At 30.5% G+C, this 27,552-nt stretch overlaps 1 protein-coding gene and 2 long non-coding RNA genes across 22 annotated transcripts in view; 2 read left to right on the top strand and 1 right to left on the bottom strand.

Moving 5' to 3' along the window:
- Nucleotides 1-27,552, top strand: part of LOC148281159 (transient receptor potential-gamma protein-like) — a 369,353-nt gene that overhangs the window by 135,349 nt on the left and 206,452 nt on the right. The window lies entirely within an intron of this gene.
- Nucleotides 9,174-13,296, top strand: LOC148281160 (uncharacterized). 4 transcript variants are annotated; one of them, XR_015822413.1, is made up of 4 exons: nucleotides 9,174-9,490; nucleotides 9,890-9,980; nucleotides 10,629-10,661; nucleotides 13,202-13,296. It is a non-coding gene; the product is annotated as an uncharacterized LOC148281160 (long non-coding RNA). The 4 variants fall into 4 exon arrangements; XR_015822414.1 differs by lacking the exons at nucleotides 10,629-10,661; nucleotides 13,202-13,296 and adding an exon at nucleotides 10,810-11,455 and having other exon boundaries at nucleotides 9,176-9,490; XR_015822415.1 differs by lacking the exons at nucleotides 10,629-10,661; nucleotides 13,202-13,296 and adding an exon at nucleotides 10,137-10,277 and having other exon boundaries at nucleotides 9,176-9,490.
- LOC148281161 (uncharacterized) lies at nucleotides 15,950-16,776 on the bottom strand. The gene is made up of 2 exons (XR_015822416.1): nucleotides 16,335-16,776; nucleotides 15,950-16,215 (listed from the first exon to the last, which is right to left on the bottom strand). It is a non-coding gene; the product is annotated as an uncharacterized LOC148281161 (long non-coding RNA).

A 27,552-nucleotide genomic window follows, 5' to 3' on the forward strand; every position in this document is an offset into this window, starting at 1 on the left:
TAGATTTTTCATCGCCGCATGCTTTTATGCTTTCTACATGTCTTTATAAAAAAATATAAATATGGCGTGTTGTTGTTTATTTTTTAAATTATCACTATGTTTATACACATAATTACATGTTTTATTTTTGGAAATGCCCCTTATGCCGATTATAAAATTAATTAAATAAATAAAATAGATTTAATGTATTCCTCACTGGTAAATCCCGTCCCAAAGAATTCATTTTACAAGTGTTTTGACAAAGTACTTCTTTATTTAATTTACATATATGTGTATGTTGATACAATATAATACCGTAAAAAAGTTTTTTTTTAATGTACATACTCTTACACAAATAACTATTTTAAACGTAAATATTTTTTTAAATACATGAATCTAGGTATAAAAATATTAATAAATTACCAATGAGGAGAAAAACAAGAGTGTCAAAAGTTATTTTACAAGGGATTGAAGCTGTTCAATGAGTTATCAGATAAAATAAAATAAAGGGAAAAAAATTAAATGTTTTAAATTAATTTGACAAAATATGTTCTTGAGAATTTACAAAAAATTGTAATGTTATTAAAAGTTTATCTGAAGATGTTGTCAACTAACTTTATAAAGCACAAATAAATAAGTAAATAAAATATACTGAATACATTCTACATGCTCTTTGACAAATAATAGAATAATTTTAAATTTTAAATTTCATCAATACCTGTACTGTAAAATCCAGTAAATAAAATATCAACGATTGAAATATTTGTTTATTTTAAATTTTTTTCTACAGCAAACAAAGTGTAATATAATATTTACAACATAATATTTCCGTTTTAATTTATTGATGTTTTTTTTTTAAATGCCGTGAAAATAAAATCTGAGTAACGTTTACTAAATGGCTTGAAGTTTTATTTACGCTTATTTTTAAAAAAAGTTGTTTTAATTGTGCTTTAGCGTGACCGTATTTCTTAACACAGTATCATCTTTTCCATTTTTTTATACTGCCGAGAAGTTTTTTTTAACTAGCGGTTAATTCACACGGCATGATCTAAAAGTTCATGTATAACGTAACATTTTTCCAGTCACGTTTCACGATACATTTGCGTGCGGGCCAATCCAAAACATTCGTAAAAAAGTCATTTTCTTGGTAATCAGGAAAGTTCTTACGTAATGGCAACGCAAAAAATGGTATTTACTTTTTTTTTTAAAGAAAATACATCTTAATGATTTTGTTATTCATATTAGTAGCTACTTATATATGCCACATCATTTGCAATAAAAAATAAACAAATTAGTTTGGAGATGGACATCGTCATCAATATTGCAGGACAAGGAATAATATACATAGCAATTCATGTACTAATATTATAAATGCAATAGAATGATTTTTTTGTTTGTGTTTTCTTCACATTGCAACAGAGCAATCAATCAACTTGATTTTTTGCATAGAAATGGCTGGAAATTTAAGAGGTGAAATAGGCTATATTTTATTTTGGTAGAAAGAGGAGAGTATTTGGATAGTTCATGAAGAAAAAAGGTAGAAACTATGCGTATAATTTTAATGAATTGAATGTAGAACATGACAGGAATACCATAAATTTAAATGCTTTATTTTGCGTATTATCTCGAAATAAAGAACATTTTGCAAGTAATAAAAGTGAGAGAACGGATAGATATTGTTGAGAAATAATGAAACCCCTTGGCAAATATGTTATCTTTTAGTTGTGAAGTTTAATAAAGATAATATGGTCGTTAAACTTATAATTATGTCGTTCAAGTAATTACTTAAGATAAATTACCAAAACCTCAAGTTCACCATTTCAGTAATTTGATTCTTGTACAGTATTACCAAGAAGCTTTATTCGTGAAACATTCCCACTTAGCAGCAAAAATATTAACTTTCTTTGGGCTTAGGGAAGTATGTAATAAAGCTTGCATCATCATCATCAACGACGCATAAGTAACTGCTTTGGTACTCCGACCGCAGTGTATCTTGATCTTTATCGTGACATAAACGTAAGATAATCAGTTTTGGTCTTCAGGTGCCAGTCCTTAGTCGACGAAATATTCTAGTATAAAAACACTTATCAAATAAGTACTTCATATAAATAATGTTAGGATTTGAACCCGAGACCTCTCGCATGGTAGTCAAACGCGACTATTTGACCACGAGGCAAGTCCATGCGCAAGCGGATGAAGAACACATTTCTGTGTCTGAAATAAGACCAGAGTCCTTGACAAGTGTTTGAAATCGAATGTAGATACGAGTACTTCCGCCTAGTAGTAGTTTTTGGTGCGTTTCCGTCTTAGTGATGTCTAGCCTGTACACATTGCATTTAATAACTTTTATATCTCTGTAAATATTGTATAATAAATACAGAGTTAAGATTTTCAGTATTCCTTCGTTATACATTTACGTATATATAAAAAAATATATACTAAACCACAAATACTTATTGGGCACAGAAAAAGCATTTTATCGTGAATTGGAGATAAATTATTTATGTAATCAAAAGCTTAACCATGTGTCGCCTTGTCGCGGAGATGAAGTAAAAAAGTACCAAATATATAATTATCTCTAATACTATTAACCTCTATCTCTTGATGCGATATTTACATATACGCGTGACGCAGGCTAGCTTATACCACTGCCACAAAACTGTTGTTCTCAGTTATTATAGAAGCACCGCTAAGGGTAGTACCGCTAAGGTAGCTCGTGCTGTGGACGTTACCAAAACGGTTTTTTCGTGTTTTAAGTAATTATATTACGAATGTTATCATTTTTTACTTCAAATATACTTGACTGAAATAATTGCCTTTAAATGTTCATTTTTTTATTATTTTCAATCACCCAGTTGTGTGTGTATATAGTGAATAGACTGCACAGCTCCAAACGCGCGGATTGTTTACAACAGTAAATATTGTATTAAAATATATTTTTCACTGCAATATTTCATTTTCCCTGGACTTACACCTAAACCACACCTCTAATCGCACCCGATGGTGCATAAGACACTTCATTATTACTTTAATCGTAGCATATTATCTCGATTATATTTTATCTCGGATTGTGGTACCGTGTCTAGTGTCACGGACCCACAGATCATAAGTTCGAATCCCGCTTTACCATAACATGATAACCATTTCCTAAGAGTGAGTTATTTACAACTCGTTGAAAATGGCCCCCAAAAATTGATTTTTTCTGTTGAATTTTTTCACATATTATTATTTTTCAAATCTGATATTTATGAGGTTTTACCCCACAGACAATAAACAATTGAAGTGTAAAACCATCTTCTTCATCCTTGTATTTGTATCCAATATTTCACCTTGATCTTGCTGCAAATCAAACCTCTAGCGAATGGAAAACGCCTTAACCACTACACTACAAGGCGGACTTATCTAAAAGTAGCCATCGAGTCGAAAATACTCGTTTGAAGTTCTGGTTTGGATTTTGCCTCAAAACCCGTTAGATTAATTTTCCAACGAGGGATTTGATAATTCCCAGTTATCTTGACGCACAAATCACTAATCTACCTTGATTACATACTATGGACCATATCAAACGTTGGCAATATCGGATTATAATGTGTATTCGAGATCTCTAATTAAACACAGGATACCTTTGGATAACATTCAACATTATATGCTTGAAGATTTAGTACAGCACTTAGGCATATAATGTATTGTTTTGAGATAAAGGGGACTTCATAACATAATGTCACAATAAATATACATGTGAGTTTGAAAATTCATCTAAATTCCCCTTTTCGCATCTCCGCATTCCGATACTGCATTTGTAAACCAAATGTGTCAATTTTTATTTTTTTATTTTTATTATTTGCATACAATATTACATTTTTATTAATTTTTTTACAAGACTCGCCAAGCCAATTTATATGGCTTGTCGGAAAAGATCTTTTACCTGAAAACATATGCTAACACTACATAGTTGTATACTAATAATTACTACTAACTTAAACATAAGAGCGAAAAAAAAAAACATATAATTTATGTTTTCAAATAATATTAATAGAAAAATGCAAAAAAAAAGTATATGATATCGCAATTATAAGATAAAAAATAAATACAAAACCGGAATACGAAAATTTAAAACAGAAGTGTGTACATAATTAAAAAGCACAAAGCCTTTTAAAAAAAAAAACATTATTTCTTTACATCTACAAATATATATATATTTATATCTATATCGTTATCTACATCTGTCTCTATATTATATCCATATTTAAATTTATGTCTTTATCCATATCTATATCTATACCCGTAAATGCACACATACATATCCATTCACTCATATATAATATATTTATGAACACAAATATACACATATATAAATATCCATGTCAATATTACGTATTTACAAATATTCATTTTTATTAATATATAAACTCTTGACCTTAAGGTCAGGAGTTCTATACCATGAAGGTAAGGTGTCCGTCACTTCAGGATAATTACATTACAGTCCTGGACCATTGAAATATTACTGCAGCTCATACAACCTTTAAAATCAATTTTTCACGTCCACCCTGCCGGGAATCAAACGGGAAGGCAAACGTGCCGAGCACTACACAACGAGGCGGCTGTATCAATGGTGACCTATGCATTAATCAAGCATTTAAGAAGTGTCAAAAGATTATATCGAAAAAAAAATCCACAGGGTTCAATAAGTCAATGGAAAATGAGAATGGCGTCTGTTCATTTTAAGCACAAATTAAATAATCTTAAATAAATACTGTTTTCCGTCTGCGAATCATCATTTAACATAAAGGTACCATTAATCATTTAGTTTATTTTCGCTGACTGAATAACGGGGCAATGAATTATCGAAAGTGGCAAACAATATTTACGTATTCATTTAAAGCTATTTCTGTTGAAATTCCATTATGAGAAAAGGGTTTAAGACCTTTCTGAAACAGGTGAGGCCCAATTGTAATAAAGAAACAATGCGGATCCTTTGTTAAATAAAATTGGCAACAGTTTCAAGGAATCAAAAGTGACATTTGGACAAAGCAAATAAATGCGTGCTTCTGACGTCTTTGGGATATTTGTATCGAAATCCTAGGCAGATAAAACGTTTTTTTTTTTTTAAGAGTGGTCAAGAAAGTTGTGTAGAATAGTATTTTTTTTATTTTATTTTACTTACCTACACTTAAATATTACAAATTATTCACTTATTTTTTTGCCTCAAACTGTAATAACTTTAAAAAATATTCAATTATGTACTACCTTACTTTTGCGTAACGTTTTTTCTTCATTTAAGTATATATGGACAATACAATATGGACTCCTTACTACAACTGTCACCAAAATTCTCTTGAAAGACTCAAAAAAAAATTCTCACGGTATATAAATTTTAACAATGTTTGAGTATGTCCAAATGCTTGCGGACTGACTGGATTTCCTCCCTAGGGAGTAATATATATATATATATATATATATTTGGATAATTTATATAGCGCCGTTTTTGTGAAATCACCTCAAGGGCGCAGAGTTGTTCATATTTATTCCATATTCCCTTCTCAAAAATGTTTTCCCTCTCTGTTGAAATAAATTTAAATATGAACAACTCCCTAGGGAGGAAATCCAGCCACTCCGCAAGCATTTGGACATACTCAAACATTGTTGAATTAACTACCTGGTAAAAGTAGAAGAATAAAAATTGGAAAACTGTTTTCAGGCGTTGCCTAGTAGGTGATTTGGTTCAGCTGGATAAATCTCACTCTCGTGATAAAGGTTTCAGCTCTTTTACTTCACAAAAGTCAACAGATGGAAGAGTTGAGGAAATGTGGATGTTCAAACATGGGCAGAATTGTGAATGTTACACAGTGTGTAAAGTGGCCACTTAAACAGGTCATAAGCCCTGCAAATGCCTAGACTTCCATATTCCCTTCTTAAAAATGTGTTCCCTCTCTGTTGTATGATTTAATTTTGTTTTTAAAATTTATTCTCGAATTGTTTAAACCTTCTACTGAATATGCTGTATAATTTTTAGGTTAATTTTTTTAATTCTATAACTTTTAGGTTTAACTTTTGATTAATAAATTTTAGGTATAAAGAAATTCATGTTTTTTTTTAAAAATAAAAATGTATTAAGCCAAATATTTTAGTATTATAAATTTTTGTAAAAGACAGATTTGCCGTTCATGTTAATTAAATAAAATAAAATTAAATTAATAAAATATGTTTATTTAGCATAATGTAATTCGATACTTTAAAAAAACAGCTAAGTATTGTTATTTATTTTATTTATTTATGTAATTTTTATTATATTTATTAAGATTAGATTCATATCACCAAAAATAATAACGTATCCCAAACTCTATGAGGCCGAGAGCCCTAAATTGAGTTGGGATACAACATAATTGAAAGTGGAAGCATGCATATTATTAAAGAATACTTCAAACAAAAAATATAACGCGAACATAAATTTTAATAATTATCTCGACAAAACGCTTAATAGTTCTTTATAATATACTAGCGGACCTGACAGACGTTGAATTGTCTGCTATTACCTTGGAAAAAGACTTTTCGTTGAGCGCTGACTTAGAGATTACACACGCGTTGACTTATGACTGCGATAACTTAAGTATGTTCATTATTGTTTATTGTAATCGCTCAAATGCTTAGCATGTTTTTAAGCACGTCGATAGTTATTTGTGGTTCAGCTACTGCATAATAACTTTTGTAATGAAACACTTGAAGTGTGATTTTGTACCCGTCATGTAAAAGCGCTCAGGGCGTGTATAATATATAAAATAAAATTAAAAAATTGAACTGTTGTTAATAACCGTCATTTCTATGCAACATTTCCAGACTGCATCTAGTTCTAACAATACTGTAGTGCTGTTAAGTATATTTTTAGGATTGTTAACGCCGTAGTGGAACGTAATATTTAGTGCCGTAGTGGAACGTAAATATTTAGTGCCTTGTTTAAAAGATCCCTCAAATTGTTAAATTGCATACGTTAACTAGTTTTGGTCATTTTCAACTATCACACGTTATTCGTATTTCTAATTTTCATATTGATAAGAACGATGTTATACATCTATTATTATTAAAGCTTGTAGTTTTTTTACATTAATTTATAGTGATGGAGAACTTTTTTGTGGACGAAAAAATTATAGACTTATAATAGGTTTAAAATATTACATTGGGTGTCATTCCTTAATCTGAATATGTTTAAACATCTGCGTTTCTTCATCTCTTCCGTCTGTTTGTGAAATAAAAGAACAGAAACATTCATTATCATATTACAACAGAGATGAAGAACATTTTAGAGATATATAGGTAATATAGGAGTCTAGGCGTCTACAAGGCTTATGACTTGTCAATGGCTGGTTTAAATGGGCACTTCACACGCTGTCTAAAATTCACCATTCTGCCCATATTTGAACATCTACATTCCTTCGATTCGTTCATCTGTTGATGTTTGTGAAGTTAAAGAACTGAAACCTTTGTTTATGCGGGTGAGATTCATCTAATTTAATTATTTCACCTACCTACATACTAGACAACGCCTGAAAATCTTATTTTTTCAATTTCTTTATTTCTTTATGGACCAGGTGGATGTATCAACAATATTTTGAGTTTGTCAAATTTTTTTGTAGACAAAGAGTATAAACTCAACAAAAACTGTTTAAATAAAAATTTTTTAGACAAAATAAAAATTTTGTTGATAAATCCACCAGGTCCATGAAGAAGTACAGAAATTGAAAAAAAAATATTTTCAGGTATATACGTTTACTTGCTAATATAACTTAAACCTATAAATAAAAACTTTGATCGACCCCTAAAAACTTTTCTCTTGGAGATAAATATGTATTTCTTTTTCCAATAAATTTGAACTCGTTCTTAACACGCCACATGATTAAGGCTGTAAGAAGCTTTTCAAAGGAATGAACTTTTCAAAGAGAGCTTTAACACGGTAATATTCAGTACATTTCAAACATTCACCGTCCTTTCACACATAAAATGTCCAAATTCTTATTGCAAAAAACCCCTGAATAGAATTGGAAAATATAAAAAGAAGCTCATTTATCGTCGTCTCCATTAACAAAAAATACTACACTCAATTGTTTAGAATTTTTGTTACTTAATAAAAGTAATTTTGAACACTCACCAAAAGAAATAAAAAATATTGTTTATTTTTTTATTTCCTCTTTGCATATATCAGGTTTTGTTTTGTTGTTTATTATCGTAAAAACTGTTAATTTTAATTTAGACTAAATACCTAGATCAAATCTTAATAATTATGACATTTACGTTTTTGCGCTATTTTCTATTTATTTTAATGTAATTTTTCTATTCTTCTGCATATTTTCTAATGTTTGTGCGACGCTTAACACAAGTTTTAATGATGATTTACAGCACAGAACAGAATATTTGTGTTCTCACCGGGAACTGAACCCGTAACTGTCCATGCTTGAGTCAAGAGTCTTAATCACCACACCATGGAGGCCACAAAAGTTCAGATTATAGAAAATAAAGGATTTGTTATATTGCCCTTAGTTGTTCTATTTTTGAATTTTTAATTATTTATTATCTACATTTTCGGATTTAACTAATGAAAATACTTAAAGAAATAAATACAAGAAACTGCACAAATAGGTGATAAATACATAAAACGAAAAAATATAAACAATAAAACAATAAACAATGTTTTGTGTTTGTCTAAATTTTTGTAGACAAGAACTGGATTCAAACCTCGGGGGAGCTGTTAATATTAACATATTACCACAGAGATGAAAAACATTTAAAAGAAGGAAATAAAGAATTGTAGGCATCAACAGGGCTTATTACTTGTCATCGGCTGGTTTGAGGGGTCATTTTTTACATACTATGTCGCATTCACCATTCTGCCTATATAAGAACACATATATTCCTTCAATTCTTCCATATGTTGATATTAAAATAATTCAACCAGATGAATCTCTCTCACATCGATAAATGTTTCTGCTCTTTAACTTCACAAACATCCACAGATGGAAGAATTTAAGGAATATTAATGTTCAAATATAGGCAGAATGGTGAATGTTACACAATGTGTAAATTTTCCACTAAACCAACCAATGACAGGTCATAAGTCATCATTTACTAATTAAGCTATGGTTTCCTAAGACAGCGGTACCGTCACAGAGCGGCCGTCATGGGACGGCGGATGACGTCATTAAAACGTTGACTATGTAAATCAATGGCGCTGGTTTCCTAGAGAGCGTTGACCGTGAACGTAACGTCGAAGCAACGGTGCCGCCATTTGCAGGACGGCCGTCACAGCGGTGCGAACTGTTTTCGAACGGTTTTTGTCGCGAAGCGGTGACCGTTTAGCTGTCAAAATGAGTGCAAACGTGGTGCGGAATGTTGAAAATGACGAAATATTGATTAATTTTGTAAAAATCATGACGATTTATGTAATGGAAGGGCAAAGACTATTAAAAAGTCGAGTTGAAACAAAGTTCGTGAAGAAATATCGGGACAACGCTTGAAATATCAGGTATGTACTAAAATGTAAATAACAATAGAATCATATAAAAATAACAGAGCAAATGTTTATAAGCTACAAGAAAAAAGCTAAGCATCTATCATAATGTTATTTTTCTAATTCAAAACATTTATTATATTATTGTTTATACGTAATAGATTCCAAGGAATCCTAACCTATTTATTGTGTCTGCAGATAATTGGTTGAATTCTATATTAAAATTTCGTAAGGTATCCAAAGTAAAATGCTTTTATCGGATTCAATTATCCTTTTTTTTTTTTATTTACAAGGGTGTAAAATGTGACGCATTTTGTCTTGTAAGGATATTATCAAACTTTTTATTAGGTTACCTTACCAAATCCTAACCTATTTTGAAGTTGACATTTTATGAAATAACACACAACATTTCAGATTAAAAGTCACATGGGTGTGATTTAAAATAAGGAGTTCTCCATGAATATTAAAGAGCCAAGAAAAATGCCTGGAACATAATCTTAACAGAGTAAGTTTGATGAATTTTAAATAAAATATGCCCTTTGAACATGAAATGAATACAACAAATTTGTCGATGGATACAAATAAGTATACCAATGTAATTCTTGTATGAACATGACCATAATATTTTTTCTGCATTAATTATTACATTTATTTATTCTAGAAAGCTACAAACACCAAAGAGTAGTCACCAATATAAACAATTTTTGTTACAACTGAGAGGGAAAACATTTTTGAGAAGGGAATACTGAATTTGCGTCGTAGGTGAATTGGTTCAGGCGAATAAATCTCACCCAAATGATAAAAGTTTCAACTCTTTTACTTCACAAAAGAAAACAGATGGAAGAGTTGAGGAAATGTGATGTTAAAACATAGGCAGAATGGAGAATGTTACAATGTGTAAAATGCCTACTTAAACCAGCCTATGATAGAGCATAAGCCCTGTAAGTGCCTAGACTTCCATATTCCCTTCTCGAAAATGTTTTCCCTCTCTGTTGCAACAAATTTAGAACTAGATAACTCCCTAGGAAGGAAATCCAGCCTGTCTGCAAACATTTGGACATACTCAAAACATTGTTTTTAATGAGTAAACTTATGGCACAGAAAAACGATTAAATGTAGACATACTTGGGACTTATTAATACATTTGTTCCAGGATTCTTATCACCGAATTCAATTAAATAATATGGTATGTAAATGAGCTCCCATTTATATTTGAGACAAGTTCAAACTAGTTTTATAGCAACTCCATAAACACCAGTAATAAGTTCTTATTTAGATACATAAGGTAGGTTGTAATAACTTTCCTGTATATTCATTGTGAATTTTATTTTCAGAATAAGTACATACTACAAAATTACTTTCACCCAAGTGCAGATCAAGATACGAGTAGTGAGAGGGTAGATACTCTCCCGATAGTACTACTAGATTTGCTGTGCGAGTCGAACTCAAATGTTTGCCAGCAAAAATTACTAGGCTCCCGAGCGATTTCTTCACTGCCTCAACATGCAAGGACAAGGGGACATTCGTCAACGACCTACGACTCAGACTCGCAGACATCAGACAAACACCAGGCATCCACCACAGTCCAAAGAAAACCTTTATCCACAAAGAACTTCTCAACACGAGCCACGTATTTATATTTACTGACTGCCACAGAAGACCATTCCAGAACGCCATACAATGTAGAACAGACGGGAGACAAGACTTTCTGAAATCTACCTTCACTATTGTGATGGAAAAATCCAATGACACCATACCCACAGCAGTACTTACTTCGGACTCACCAGATCCACCTCCAGGAAGGCAGACACTCCCCTGAAATGAACACTTCCCAGAATAATACTGATCATAAAAACAAAAATGTACTAATAAATATGAGCAAACTATTTTTACCTGGATGCAAATTATGTTTTAAATACCTCTTATGAATGTACACATTATTGTAATTCCATTTTGTATTATAATTTTATATGTATTCTTCTCCGTTTTTTAGATCATGAGAAATGTAGTTTATACTCACATAATATATTTTCTATTACATAATATTTATGTAAATTTAGGATTATAATGAAAAATCCTCAAGTATGCTATACTAAAATGATTTCGTGTTTAGCATTAGGTCTTATACTCATATATATACATATAACTCATAAAATATTAGTTCTTTATACAAATATGAACCAAACTTTTCTTCTTTAAATATCTCTTTGTAAAAAGAGATATTTAAAGAAAAAAAGACAATAAATTTAAGTTAATTAAAAAAAACATTTTAAAAAAATAATAACATATTATGGTAAAAAAAGCAATATATTATTTTTAAATGCTATTCTAAAAGTAATTCAAATAAGTTTAAAAATATAAAACCAGCAGTGAAAAAAGAAATAATAAATAATAAGTAATGTATTGTGGTTTGTAAGTTATGAATGCAAATTCTAGGTGAGTACTTACATAGCTATAATAGAGTAATAATGAATTAATAACAATGTCCGCTTTGTAATGACAAATGTATTCTTTATGTTTGTTGTTACTATGTAAAATACTATATTATATTTTGACAGACTAATAAAATGAATTTAATTATGATTCAAAGAGGTTGGACATATACTTGTATGATATGGAGCAGATGATATTCCTAAAGAATTAAAAGTTCAATACTGTGTTGTGAGGTACATAAATTATTAGTTAAACGCTGAAGACATTTTGGTTTCGAACATACAGTTTGTAGTTTATTTATTTGTTTTATTCAGAAAACATACAGTCATACAAAAAATTCGGTTGTGGTCCTGTGGCTAGTGTCTCGGACTCACGGACCAAAGGTCCGTGGTTCGAATCCCACTCTACCCCAACTCGATTCCATTTTCTAATAGTGAGTTATTTACAACTTGTTGAAAATGGCCCTCAAAATTTAATATTCGGGTAAATCATAAGAACGCTAATATTTCTTTTTTAAAAAAAAAAAAATAATAAGTACTAAAAACAACAATTTTTTAACATAAAAAGACCAATAAAGTTTTCATAAATTAAAAAGATATAAACATTAAATGTGACAAAAAAATAAAAAATAGATAAGAATTTTAAGTGAGAAAAGAATAATTAGTTATGTATATTATTACATATGAAAGTTATAAGTATATATTATGGTGTCTGTAAGAAGTAAGTGTATAATGATTGTAATTTTTCAGAAGAAATCTGTAGAGTTTATGTATAGTAAGCAATATTAAGTTCTGATGTTCCAGTATAAATTGTTACTATAATATTTACAAGTTCATAAATGAATATTAAAGAAAACATAAAGTAAAGTGAATTCTGGTTCTTTTGTTTTACAAAGAGATATTTAAAAAAGAAAAGTTTGGTTCATATTTGTATAAAAGTACAAATATTATATGAGTTACATATATATGGGTATAAGACCTAATACTAAACAAGAAATCGTTTTAGTATCGTTATCGTTTGAGAATTTTTCATTATGATCTTAAATTTACATAAATATTATGCAATAGAGAAAATATTATGTGAGTATAAACTCCATTTCTCATGATTTACAAAAAGGAGAAGAATACATATAAAATTATAATACAAAATGGAATAACAATAATGTGTATATTCATAAGAGGTATTAAAAACATAATTTACATAAAATTTTGCATACTATAAAACTATGTAATAGTACTTAATGTTTCCTAAATAAAAGAAAAAAATATTTCTTTCTCTTATTTCTGTTTACAGGATATCATGATTTGTTCACCAAAACACTAGAAATTGGCCCTGTGAAGGAATAGAACGCACCAAGATCAGTTACAAATAAAAATGTAGTTATTGCATATATTTTTTTTATTTAATCAAAAACATACACCTTTTATTTTATAAATTATTATGTAATGTATTTTTAAAAATTATTTGAGTATGATCTTCTTCTTCTCTGGTCTCAATCCTGGGATTGGCTGGCAGCAATTCCTTTTATTCTTCTCCTCCATTCCTCCCTGTCTTGTGCGGCTCATTTAAAGTCAACATATGATGAGCAGCGCACGTCCTCTAATAGGTCCTCCAGGTACTCTCGGCGTGGGCGTCCCCTAGAATTTGTTCCCTCGGTCATCCCCTCCATTGCACATGCAGGCCTTCTTGACGTATTACATGACCGATCCATCTCGCTCGCCTTTCGGACAAGGTCCTTAGCAGGTGCCTTCCACCTTCGATTCTTTGGAGAACCTCCTCATTTGTAATGTGGTCTCTCCAGGAAATTCCTAGTAGTCTTCTATAGGACCACATCTCAAAAGCCTCTAGTCTCCGTTTATCTCTTTCGGATAGGCACCATGTCTCGCAGCCATACATCAAGATACTCCATAAATAGGTCTTGATTAGGAGTATTCTTAGTTTTAGGTCTATATTATTTGATTCTTTTATTTTGGACCTTTTATTAAATGCAAGTCTAGCTTGATGTATACGGCTGTCGACCTCGCTCTTAGACCAACCGTCCCATGTTATTTTGCTCCCGAGGTAGAGAAACTCCTTGGTGTTCTTTAGTGGTATTCCCGACATTTTTACATTTTTTTTTTTACATTTATTTTTATTATTTTGCACCACAACAGGCCAGGAGGCCTAATTACAGTGGTGAATTACATCACAGAGCACCCAGGCTTGAGAAAAATCACATTTTAATTTTTTTTGTGTTCTCACCGGGAATCGAACCCGGAACCTTCCGTGTGTGAGTCAAGCGTCTTGACCACTACACCACGGAGGCCGCCACTCTCTCATCTGGTGTTGCATTCGGCCTACAGTCAGTAGCTTTGTTTTGTCTTTATTTATCTTCATACTGTAGTTATTTTGAAGAATGCCTACCATAGTTGTAAGGGCTCTTGCAGTTCTTCTTCACTTTCAGCAACCATAGCAATATCGTCAGCAAACCTTATCATATCCAATTTAGTATGATATTAATAACAATAATTACAGGATTAAATAAACTAAAATTAGTTATTGTATAGATGTGATTATAAGTAATTATGATATTTTACAAATTGCAAATATTTATTTATAAATCCAACATACTCAAGGAATACTATTCAAAAGTTTAACATATAACATCAAATCAGAGAGACTAATCATATATTATACAAACTATAAATCATATATTTATTTTTACATTATAAATTTAAGATGTTTCTATCCACTTGTATCATACACACACTCACCCTTTCCACAAACCCACCCTCACACTCATATACACTAACTCTCATATTCACATACCTACCAAAACCTCACTCCACTCCAGCAATATTACAGCACATTTAAATCAAAGCTTTCTCTCACTCTCTAAGACTTGCAAATAAATAATACAATAATAAGCTCCACTCGTTTGACGATAACAGCCGAACCTCGCTTCTAAGTTATCGTTTTGAAATTTACTCAAGAGTAAATATTCTACTTTATGCATGGAAAATATATATAGGATCAACATTGAAAACGCATCCAATATAGTAATGGGGGATTAAAATTTTTGTACACCTAGAGACTAACTCTCAGGTATTGAGTCTCCAAGTTTTTAACCAAAGGGACATGTTTCTTAGAAAATTTTTATGATCTACACTATCTTCTCTAATGGGTTCCTTGTGAAGATTGTTGAATCTCTGAAATTCAAATACACTTTACCCATTTACAATCTTCCACCATCTACAAAATATACTTTTAAAATCTAGAGTACTCTCGGGTTCTACAAACAGTTCTGGATTTTTAAGCGCTACGCACTTTAAACCCACCAATTGTTTTCTCATTAAAAACTTTTAACTCTAGGGATACATTTTGTTTTAGAATGTTGCTTGGATATAGGACTTTGTATGATATCATGTGCCCAAATTTGATCAAGGTTTTTTTTTCAAGATCATTAATGAATTTCGAATGTTGAAATTGAGCGTCTAATATTATACTGAAATCATTTAAATGAGGATTATTTTGAATAGATCCAATTATTGCAAACACACTTAATTAAATGTAAGTACAGGATCAAATTTGAAAAATAAAGTTCTACTATTATCTAAAGGGTGAGGTAAACTAGGGAGTAATATTTTATCTGTTTGAAACAATTCAAATGCCTTTTTTGTTAATAGCATTATTATCGGATATCAAAGATATTGTGAAGTAGGCCTTGTATACAAACTCCTGACGTCACTGCAACCTGTGAAGATCTATTGTGATGGATTAAATTAATTAAAAACAACTACTGCACAACATCATTATACTTACAGAGGAATATTTTTCTTTAATGAAATGAACAAAGATAATAAAAAGTACAGTCAGGAATACAATATATTTAAGAAAGAAGTAAAAAATTACATCTATAATTCTTCTTTATGTAACACTGATTGAAAACATAGTTAATATCTTTTTTGTAATTTATTTATGTTATTCTAAAATAATCTATTATAAGACGTCACTCCTCATTATGTACACAATAATTGTTTATTTCTTTTACGTAATGGGAAACGTTAATGTAAATATATGTAATTGAAAAATGTAAAAAATTGTATTTAATATTGTATTTAAATTTGTTATTAATAATTTTTTTTTAAAAATCTATTGCACCTATAACTTTAAGAAATCCTCTCATACAAAATAAGCCGGATATAACTACATTTGTTCTGGACACTGGCTTCATTATAATATAGTCCGGTGTTTTTCATGCCAATTGATGTTGATGTTGAAATAGTTTGGTGACTAAATTCGTGTATATCAGCAGAGTCGTCTTGAATCTGGAAAATTTATCAAAAGTTAATATCTATAGGCATTTAACATTTACGTATTTAAAATTGTCAAATGAATTGACAGAAACGATACTTACATATTGCCAAAATTATTATTCATTACATACCTCATTACTACCCCAGTACCGAATAGCAAATAGGCCCTGGAGTTCTACTGGTATTTTCTCATCTCGTTTGTGTCCTTCCAAATCGAGTTTTACTAGAGTAATTATGCGCCTCATATTTTCCTTCGAAAAACAGTATTTTTCCTTGAATTCACTGTCTTAAAAATCTTAAAAAGAGTTGACTCTTTTTTTAATACAATTTTCGTGCACGAGAAGGTCGCATGCCTTCGAAAATGTTTAAAATTAAATAAAACTGTGACAAACTATTCATAAATAACGACAAATATGACAGATCGCATTCTAGGGCATATTTTTGACAGATAAGCTGCCGTGGCCGCCAGACATGACAACGTTTTCCTAGGAAACCACTCTCTAGTCACCGTTTCGGCGGCCGTTCACCGCATCACCGTTCGTACGGCCGTTAAGATATCGGCACCGTTTTCCTAGGAAACCCAAGCTTTAGGAAGTTCAGTATTTTTAAAATTTTTTTATATACTATTAAACTAAGCAAATTATTTTATTTATTTTTATATATCATATTATAAGCGCTATGAATTTTTAAAGTTTTGTATTTCTGAAATTTCTCTGCATGTGACGTTAGAGGTTCTCTTCCACCTATTTTCCGGTAGTTCTGCCGATTGGTCTATTTACGGAAAGCAAGCCGGATATCTTTCACAGCTCTCTTTTCATCGGTTGATTCATATGAAACAGTGAAGTCGTTCAAAGTAGTTCGTTCTTATTAAAATATTTTTTATGATTTTTTTCGTAAATTTTCAAGAAGCTTTGCCATTAAATTTAATGCTCTAATTTTTACCGCAGGCAAGTAAACATTTTTTGCATCCAACATCCCATAGGGTTGACGTTCGTCACATTCACATTCTGGACATTGGGGCATAATATCCAAGTTAACTCTTAAGGATTTGATAAATAGCTAATTTTGACTTCTGGTGACACAGAAGAAAAAAGGGATTAAAAAACATGCATTCTGCATAATTTTTTTATAAATATTTTCTGTATATGATTTATAATGATTATGATAAAATAATAAATAAACTTATTAATGAAACTTCTTGGTTTTGTTTTAATTTTTATTACTTTGACCAACGAGCGCTTTTGCCTAAGTAGGCATCTTCAAGACTGGTGAATTGTTTACAACATTTACAGTTTTTATACTATTCTCAACATATTTTGGAGATAATAAAACGCTCGTTGGTCAAAATAATAAAACGTAAAACTAAACCAAGAAGTTTCATTGATAAGTTTATTTATAATTTTATCATAATCATTAACTATGGAGTTTTATCAAGAAATATCAACAAAAAACATCAATATGTATATGATTTAGCCTAGTATTTTAATTTTGGACATCATTTTCAACGAAAATCATACTTAAGTTGTGAGAGAGAGGGGATTAGCACGTAGGACTTCTGATCCGTTAGTTCACTAACCACGGGATCATAACCCGGTCCTTACTTGCCATTTAGGAGAATTTTCGGAATATTTTATGGAGGTTATTTTTTAAATGTTTCTGGGATATTTTTTCAAAATTCAAATCGTTTAGTAGTAAACTTAAATTTATAATGCAGTCTTTTTAATAAAATTTTCCTGTTTTACCTTTCTTACTTTTTGGAATGTTCATACCATCGAATTAAGTTTTTTTAAACCAATAAACATCTTATCGCTCCAATAATTTTGCATATCAAATTAATACGTATGGAAGGAACATTAAGGGTTGCCAACCAGGAGACAATTATATGAACTGATTCAAGCGACCTATAAACCCGTTTTGGAATTTATTGTCGGTCATTGCACCGACCCTAGAGCCTTTAGTAGGGCCTAATGACTAGTTGTAACAGTTCAGCGCCAACGGCCATATCTTACTGAAGGATCACAATATTTCATAATAAAAACCTCTACTGCTGATCAAATCTTTTGCAAACAACTGCATAGTACTTTACGTTTGGTTTTTAGAACACAATGGTAAATTATTCGTCTTCTGTATTTAAAAAGAAAAAAATTTAATTACCTTAACTTAACTTCATGTTTAAAACTCAGATTGCTAAAGCCCTCGGCAACGGAAATCTATTATATTTAATAGCTTCCAACACGTATCCAAAAAGCTGTCTTTTTTCAACTTGTAAATGAAAGGCAAAGTAATTTAAATAAATATTAAATTTATCCGATTTTAATTTGATTTTGGTGTACTGACCATAATATTTTAATAATTTTTCCCTGTTCTGTGAAGTTTTTTTTTTCTCCTTATCGTTTCCAAGAAACAGGAGAAACAGGAGCAATATTGCCATTTTTAGCAAAAAGGCAGTTATTTGCAAAAGTCATATTTAGAGATATGACACTTTTAAGTATTAATCAACTTCATGTAAATTTTAAAAACCTATTTAATAGGATGGGTGCGCGTAAGCTGATTTGAGGTTAAATGAGAACGATGGATTGCAATTAAAGTTATTTATTAAGTAGTTACACACGGGTTACATCCAATTATTTCGTACTGAAGGAATTTACAATAGCGAGCACTGGTGGAGAGCTGGCGGCCAGGCAACACGAACTGTCAATATGAAATGTCTGAATTCTTTCGATGTACGGTATTTAGTAGACTCGTTCAGGCTGACGTTGCAGCGGACTACATGTTGCGGGCCAAAGCAGGATTCGGACCTGCCAAACTCACGGCTGTAGGTGTTACCAGCCTCAGTTTATAATCATAAGTAAAAACACATTTTGTCAACTGTTTTTAAAATACAGAACCTGTGTGTATCATATCTAAACTGAGTTTTTGCTTTTCTGGATATTGTCTTTTTGATAAAAAAAAACATTATTATAAATTGTTCAAATTTTCTTGTAGAAACCTTATATTTCATTCATTTTGCGATTTTTACAAAAAACTGCTTTTTTGCTAACGGTGGCAGAATAGTTGTGTGGCATTACAATAAATTAATTCAAATACATTAATTTTAATATTTTAAGTAACTTTACCCGACGATTTCTTACTGTTATTAATAAATAATAAATATTATAAAAAACAATATTTCGAGTTAGTCCAATTTTTGTTGACAAAATCTCATTTCAACTCCTTTGGAAGTTATTAATACTAATATGTTACAACAGAGATGAAGAAAACTTTATATAATTTCATATAGAAGTCTAGGCATTTACAAGGTTTATGAAACAGCAATTGACAGGTGAAAAGCCTTGTAAATGCCTTGACTCCTATATTTCCATCCATAAAAGGTGCTTCATCTCTGTTATAATACAGGGTGTTTTTTAAACCCTGTCACCTCCGAAATCATGATGATCAGTGTGGGCAAGAAGACATATTAGCATATTTAAAAAAATATTTAGAACAAAGAAATTAAAAAATTAAAAAATATTTAAAAAAACAAATGGTTGCTTACTTATGCAGGGGAGAAGTGAGGAGAACGCGGCGCAGTATCAGACTCCCCCCTCCCCCTCCTCGTTTGTCCCCTGCAGAAGTAAGCAACCATTTGCTTTTTTGATAATTTGTTTGTTCTAAAAAAATATTTTGATGTGCTAATATGTCTTCTTGCTCATCCTGATCATCGTGGTTTCGGATGTGACAGGGTTTAATGAACCCCCTGTAAATTAATTATTTTTCAGTCACTTTTAGATCACCCTCAAACTAAACAAAACTTTTAATCTAAATGTACAGTTTTTTCTCGTTAATTTTAATAATTATTCACCGAGGATATTTTTAGAAATATAACTGGATTATTAAAATTTAAATCTCACTTTTGAAACATTAATTCTTGACAAAAAACTTAACTTTTGTCTCTGTGATTGTATTTTAAAGCTAAGTATTAAATTCAAATGAAAATAATTTATTTGAAGCACTAACTTTGTAGTTAAACATTGTAATAAAATAAGCATAAAAAACTTTGCTATTTAACAACTCTTTTTCTACTGACTTGTTTCGAAGGAACGTATGCTTTTTTAATCAATGTATTATTTACTAACGAATCTAATACTATTTTATTTTAAGTGTTAAATAAATATTAAATCTAAACTTATGGAGCTTGTAAGTAAAGTCTTTTTGTCATAGTCAACTTCTTGCTTTAGTTTTTATTTAATTTTGACCAACAAGCGCTTTTGACTTAGAAAACAGGTAAATTGTTTACATTTTGAACATTAATAATATTTGCTATAAAGTTTGGGCAATATAAGAAGATCACAAAAGTATTTTATTAAGGGACAGACAACACAAATTTTATTACAACTGGTTTGCAAAAACCGTTCATTTTTCTGAAAGTTTTATACGGAAATCGGAATAAGTCCTAGTAATTTTTTAATTCTTATTATTTAAAAGGTAAAAAAAGAACATATGGAAGACGTGACAGAGTGGTAAATTCACTTTTTAAAAGTTTACAAATTCTATATTTCATTTTATCTAAATCATTAACTATGGAGTTTTATTTATTTATTTATTTAACTTTTTGTACATAATGTTATTTGTACATTGGCGGGCTTATTGCCAAATGGCAATTTCTTCCAACCAACCAATCAATTTATCAAGATAACATCAAAATACTTTTCTTATATTTGTTTTATTTTAAATTATAAGTGATTCAGAAATGTTATAAAATATTTGTACATTTATATAATAAGTTGGTTTGCATGTTGGTTGAGTTGGTGTCTAGACGAAGAGACGGGTACGTCTCGAAACCGGTAGACATAGAAAAGTCATTAAGTGGCTAGATACAAATATTTAATAACATTTATTAAAATGTTTGACCACAAATTAAAGATTCATTAAAATTATTTATTGACAATTCTTGATGGAATTCCATTGTAATGATGTAAATATGTAATTTAAAAAATACTTGGTTCACTTATTTATTTCGACCAATTAGCGCTTTTACCCTCAAATGGGCATCTTCAGACTGGTGAATATTGTACAATGTAAGGATAATTAATATAAAACTAAATATTTTCTTAAGTGTAGGTATATTTAAAAATAAGTTGAAAAAGATACAATTCGCAATATTTCAATGGAACAGAGTGAGACAAATTATTGAAACATGTGTTGGTGGTGTACTTTAAGAGAAAATTCTATTTTATGAAAAATGTTTTTTTGTTTTATTACAATGTACAAGGTCCAACTAAGGGGGCTTCACATAAATTAAATAACGACATATCAAACTATGCATCACATTTAAATTAATTAAAACATACTTTTGACAAAGCAAAAAACATTAAAATTTTACATGTAAGACATAAAGGTCAAAAGTTAGATAGATTGGAAATTTTAGAAATAAATAGAATAAAAAATAATAGCGATAGAATTTTAATAAATCAGCCGATAGAATTTAAAAACTCACCATTATTAGCCCCTTTAGTTGGACTCTGTACATTGTAATAAAACAAAAAATGTTGTTCATATAATAGAATATTCTCTTAAAGTACACCACTAACACATGTTTTCATAATTTGTCTCACTCTGTTCCATTGAAATATTGCGTATTGTTTCTTTTTTAAGTTATTTTTAATGTACCTACACTAATAATGATAAGTGATTTATTTGCAATATACATAAACATATATTTACCCTAGCAATATATTGTGTTGTTCAAGTCGACAAATGTTTCCGTAACCTACATTTTACCCAGTTTTACCCCTTAAGGTTTTGGTGTTTGCAACAACAAATCCCTCGCTCGACATAACTTAATACATTTTCCCCTAGCAACGAACCCAGCGATACCATCAAAGTGACAACACCGCGCTATGTTTGACATTAAATATTCGTATTACTGTCGGGAAGATTAACGATGACAGAAAAATAACGAGTATTGATTGTTTTTAGTTTTATTCAATCAAAATAGACTGTGATTTCAAATTTTTGATATTTCTGCGATCTATTAAATGTATTATTTTTACTAAAATACGTAAAATTGCAATAATATTTTTTCACACGCAAAAAATCGTTAAAAAACACTGGTAATGGTTAATTATTGCAAAATAACTGTTTTTAGACTAAATACTAGATTTTACCCCTCCAATGGCTTAGGGAGTCATTAAGATTAACAAATTACAACAGAGATGAAAAACATTTTACAGAATATGGAAGTTTAGGCATTTTCGGGGCTTATGACCCATCATTAGCAGGTTTAAGTACCCACATTTCAAACTGTGCAATATTCACTATTCTCTCTTTATTTAAACGTCTGTATTACTTTAATTCTTTCATCTGTGAAAGAATATTCTCCCACATAACCTAAAAAGTTTTTTTATGATTATGCATGATTTTTTGTATTTTTGTTCAATAAACGAGTGATTCTTTTAAAATGTTCAATTTTATATATTTTACTTTCATTGAATCTTATTCTACTTCTTTCACTGTGAGTTCGGCAAATTATACGAAGGGTTTTTTTTTTATATTGTTATTAATTCTCATGACCATATTTCAAACACTAATGACTGTATTTCTTGTATAAATCAGCAGATAAAAGAATAAAGAAAATATGGATCTTGAAACATACAGAAAATAATATATATTACGTAGTGTGTAAAATGACTTCTTAAACTAGTTTATGGTAGGTCGTAAGTCGTAAATGCCTTGACTTCTATGTTTGTTGTAATTTGTTAATCTTGATTACTCCGTAGGGGGTGAAATGCAGTATTTCATCTAAAACCATTTGGACGAGTTCATCATATTGTAATACATTCAAACAATAATAAAAATTTGTCTTCAAAACAGTAAAATAAATAAAAATGTCGTATGTTTTTTTCATAATATTACGACTTGCGCTTTGCGCCTGGTCTAAAGACACGGATGCCAATACTGTTGCGTGCTATAATTGTGCAGGCGCCGAGCCAGACAACAGGAAACTCCATATCAAAACCATTCTTGATATCAATATTTCATTTCCACAAATACTTCCCCATTCGCTTTGATTCTATTCCGTGAATTTGAAATAAAAATAATGATTTCCTTCTAAATTCATATTCAGGGTGCATTGTACAAGAGTAATAATAGTTTTCTCGGAAGCAAAAACTCACTCATTTTCAAAGGAATTCGTTTAACATGCTTTTCTGAAAGCTTGCATACTTTATTATTCAGAAAAATACTTGTAAAATATAAAAAATATTGAAAATCCTACTAAGCCCAGTACGCCTATATAATAAGAGAAGTTATCGTGCTTTGCTCCAACAAACCGTTGATTCTTTAATAAAAAGTGTTTAATTTTAAGAACGCATCAGTATTTTGATAGTCCACTGAAATTTGTTGGTCGTTCATATAATAGTGAACTTGAGTAAAATATAAAAACAATGAGTCTGTAAATTGTATTTTAAAAATATTAATTTAGTATTATGGCTTCTTCCGTGGTGTTTCTTGACCAACGCTCGGAAGGTTCCGGGTTCGATTCCCGGTGAGAACATCAAAATTAAATATGATTTTTCCAAATCCTGTATTTCATTCGTATTGTGCTTGTATTTCACTACTGTAATTGAACTTCCTAACTATTGGTGCAAAAAATTGTTCAATTCCTGGCAGAGCGGACGTGAAATATGGTTCAGAGGAGGTTCTATACTGGAATTTTTCTTTGTTTCAGGACTGACATAAGAAACGTAAAACTGATTACCTTACGATCTAGAAACTCTATGATTGGAGTACCAATGCAGTGTCCTATGCACCACATAGGAAAATGCAAATAGGGAAATTGTATTAATACATTAATTAGGTTGTGGTCCCGTGGCTAGAGTTGCGGACTCCCGGATCAGAGGTCCGAGGTTTGAACCCCACTACCTTAACTTGATATCTGTATTTTAATAGTGAGTTATTTACAACTCGTTGAAAATGGCCCCAAAAATCGAAATATTTGGATAAATTAAAATCGCAAATATTTCCTTTTTTTTTAATATTCGTGTGAGTTATAATTAAATGCGATTTTGAACGCGAAAAGAAATTGTCTAACTTAGAATTAAATAGATTTTACAAAAGGCTAGTTTAAATAGTTTTAATTTTAATAATAGGCGTTTTGGTCAAAATTGGTTACATAAGAAAAAGGAGATAAAATAACCCAGACTATTTTGATAAAAAAGCGAAAAAAAACTATAACATCATACCCCTTTGGATCAGTTTCATCAAAATGTGCAAAATGGTTTTTTTTATCATAATTCCATTCAACTCACGGACCGTTTTGGCAAAAACACATTTTTTAACTTATTTGACTAAATTGGTTTAACTGGTCTTCAATCTTGCGTTTTAATCTTTTGATACATATTGAAAGTACAAAGTTAAAAATATCGTCTCAATTAAAATCATCCGTTTCTACATTTTGTATTTAGCCATGCGATTCGATTTTGATTGCCATGGTTTTGTTTGGTGCCTCCATACAAGACTAATGGTTAATTTAAATGTACATAATCAGTTGCAATTTATTTGTTCATTTATTTATTTATTCACAATCTTTATCAAAATAGAATTTCATGTTCACTTTGCCCAGCTAACAAGGGTACATACCCCGTTCCAAGCTAGGCAATTACATTTTAATATATTATAATAGTAAACAAATTAATATAGAGCACAGACAAACAAAATAAAAACTTATTCGTATACACATTTTAATACATATACATACAGACATACACATATATACACACATATATATATATATACACATATATACACATGTACATACACATACACGTACATACACCCATGCGCATACACATACATACATTTATAAAAACATAGACAATTTACTTATGCGAAACTTCATGGTTGTCGTCTATTAATATATTTTTTTTAAATTATTCCTTCTTTTTTATATTTTATTTTCGACATCCAGTAAAAATCTCCAATCCGTGGCATGCATCAACTTTTCTGACTCCCTACGACCAATGTCATGAAAGAGCGAGGTCAACACCTTCCGTAACTTGACAACACTCCTGTCTTTCCATGATTCTGGTAAAAGGTTATGGGCTTTTTTGCCTACGTAATAGTGTTGTCTTGATGCTAGAACAGTGTTGACCCCTTCACTTAGTATCAGATCCCTATTAGAGTATCTTGTATTATAGTTGTGGCTGACGCTTGGGTAAATGTCTCTATTTATGTTTGTAACTACTACCGTTCTCAATATATACTGTTGAATAATATTCAGTACTCTGAATTCTTTGAAGAGCAAGTCACTTGGATAACGAAATGTTTTTTTTTAATTACTCGGATTAAAGATTTCTGTGCAATTGCTACAGGTTCAAGGGTGGTTTTTTAATTAGTTAAGACAAACGGACCTAATTTGCACAGCCCACTTATCTATCCATTGGCACCGTCAAAAAACCTCAAATCATTTCTGAGTAAAGAATAAAAATATAAGAAATAATTTTTGACCAACAAAATTTTTAGACTAAGTAGTTAAAAACCAAATCAAATTTAATTTAAGAACTTTATATTTTCATATTTTAATTATAAGCTTGCTTTTTATGTTTTACGCCAACGCTTTGCCTAATTTTTTTTTATCTATTTTAATTCATCTTTTTGGCTTTGTTCTAGTCTCAAAGCAAGTATTGATTGCCAATTGAATGTTTGAAAAAATGGTTTTTCTCTCTCGGCTGAAAAGTTTTTCCTGAAAAAATATGGTTTAATAAATTATTCATGAGTTTCCTCTCTTGGGGCCCACGAGGTATCTCTTTTCAGCATAGTTTTATGATTCTTCGTGTTATGTGCTCGGCGTTTGTCAATCTACGGAACGTCTCACTTTGAGTTCCGCTGTCACATTGTCAAACATCGTTTGCATATTTTTCTTATACCCAATTTCAGCCGCTTTATCAAAAAATGGATTTACCCAATTGTAGATACTATTACAATAACTCTTTCAAAAGTAACATTTAATATTTTAATGAAGTTTAAAAAATCCGCATCATGGTATAATGGTCAGTTGCGTTTGCCGGCTTGGAGATCTCGGGTTTCGTTACAATAAAATATTTATTTTTAAATGCTTTTTAACCCATGTGTATTTCTTTGTCCTTGGACTGTGAACCATTAGGTGCGGATAGGAAAGTAAGCATCAAATAATATGCGGAGTTCATGGTCCATTGATCGATTATACACACACGTGCAATGATTTCACCTGAAATTAAGATTGACGACCTGTAAAGCAAGTAATCAGTTTATATTGAACACAATACATTATATTCTGGACGACGCGAGAGCAACGTCCTGCAGTACATAAACATCGTTCCCACCATAGAGATATGAAGAATAAAGAAAAGTGGCGTATAAAGATACCACAGATCGTGGTAACGCCCAGTCAGCCTAGTCAGCCCGAACAGTCAGCATAACAAGTCAGCTCAACGCAGTCACTCAGTTCTAGCATAAAGTTAGTTACTTCAACATCTCGTCGCCGTAATACTCGCGCTACGAAATTCAATTTATATATTCGCCATTTTATAAATACGCGTTAAATAGTAACCTCATGTCTTATGTGAATCTCTAACTGCGGTAGGAGCTTTAATCCTCAACAATCTAATTCCTACAAATAAATTTGTGCTTGAATATATTCTGTTACATATTTATTTAAAAAGGCAAACATGTGTTTTATCAAATTAGATACTGAAATATTTGCAAATTTAATAAATTACAAAATATTACATATCTATGAAAAGGCTATTAAGCAATATCACAAGTATTTTATTTTATTTTATTTTATTTGGGAAATAAACAGTTCTACATACATATTTTTAGTAAACAAACAGATATAGTGTATAAACTCAGAACTAAAAACAGATTTCCACATATTATACAAAGTTAGTAAAGAAAATATATTACATTTCAAATAAATACATACAATTTATACATATAAAAATGTTATTTTCATGTACTCAATATTCAAAGATTTTTTAAATATTTATTTTAAGAACATTAAGTTACTGTAAATTGGGCGGGATAAGGACAAGAATGCTTAAAGAGAGGTTAAGGAGGGGAGGGGAGATGTACATATTTATTATTATAATGTGTACTAAGTTACATAATACATTTTTAGTGTACATTTTAAATCTGACAGAGTGATGTTTGAGTAATCTATATTTTTAAATTTTCTATTGTACATTGAAAAAGTCCTACGAAAAAAAGCATTTTTAACATACGATGTTTTACTTATTGGTACATGAAACAGGTGGTACCGTTTACAAATCCTGGCTGGCAAATGTATTGTTATTAAACCAAGCAGCTCTGTACAGTCAACCATTCCTGTCA

This window comes from Micrasema longulum, unplaced genomic scaffold (assembly GCF_059751315.1).
Source record: "Micrasema longulum isolate JH-2025_06_02 unplaced genomic scaffold, ASM5975131v1 h1tg000490l, whole genome shotgun sequence".
In the NCBI taxonomy this organism is placed as follows: Eukaryota; Metazoa; Arthropoda; class Insecta; order Trichoptera; family Brachycentridae; genus Micrasema; species Micrasema longulum.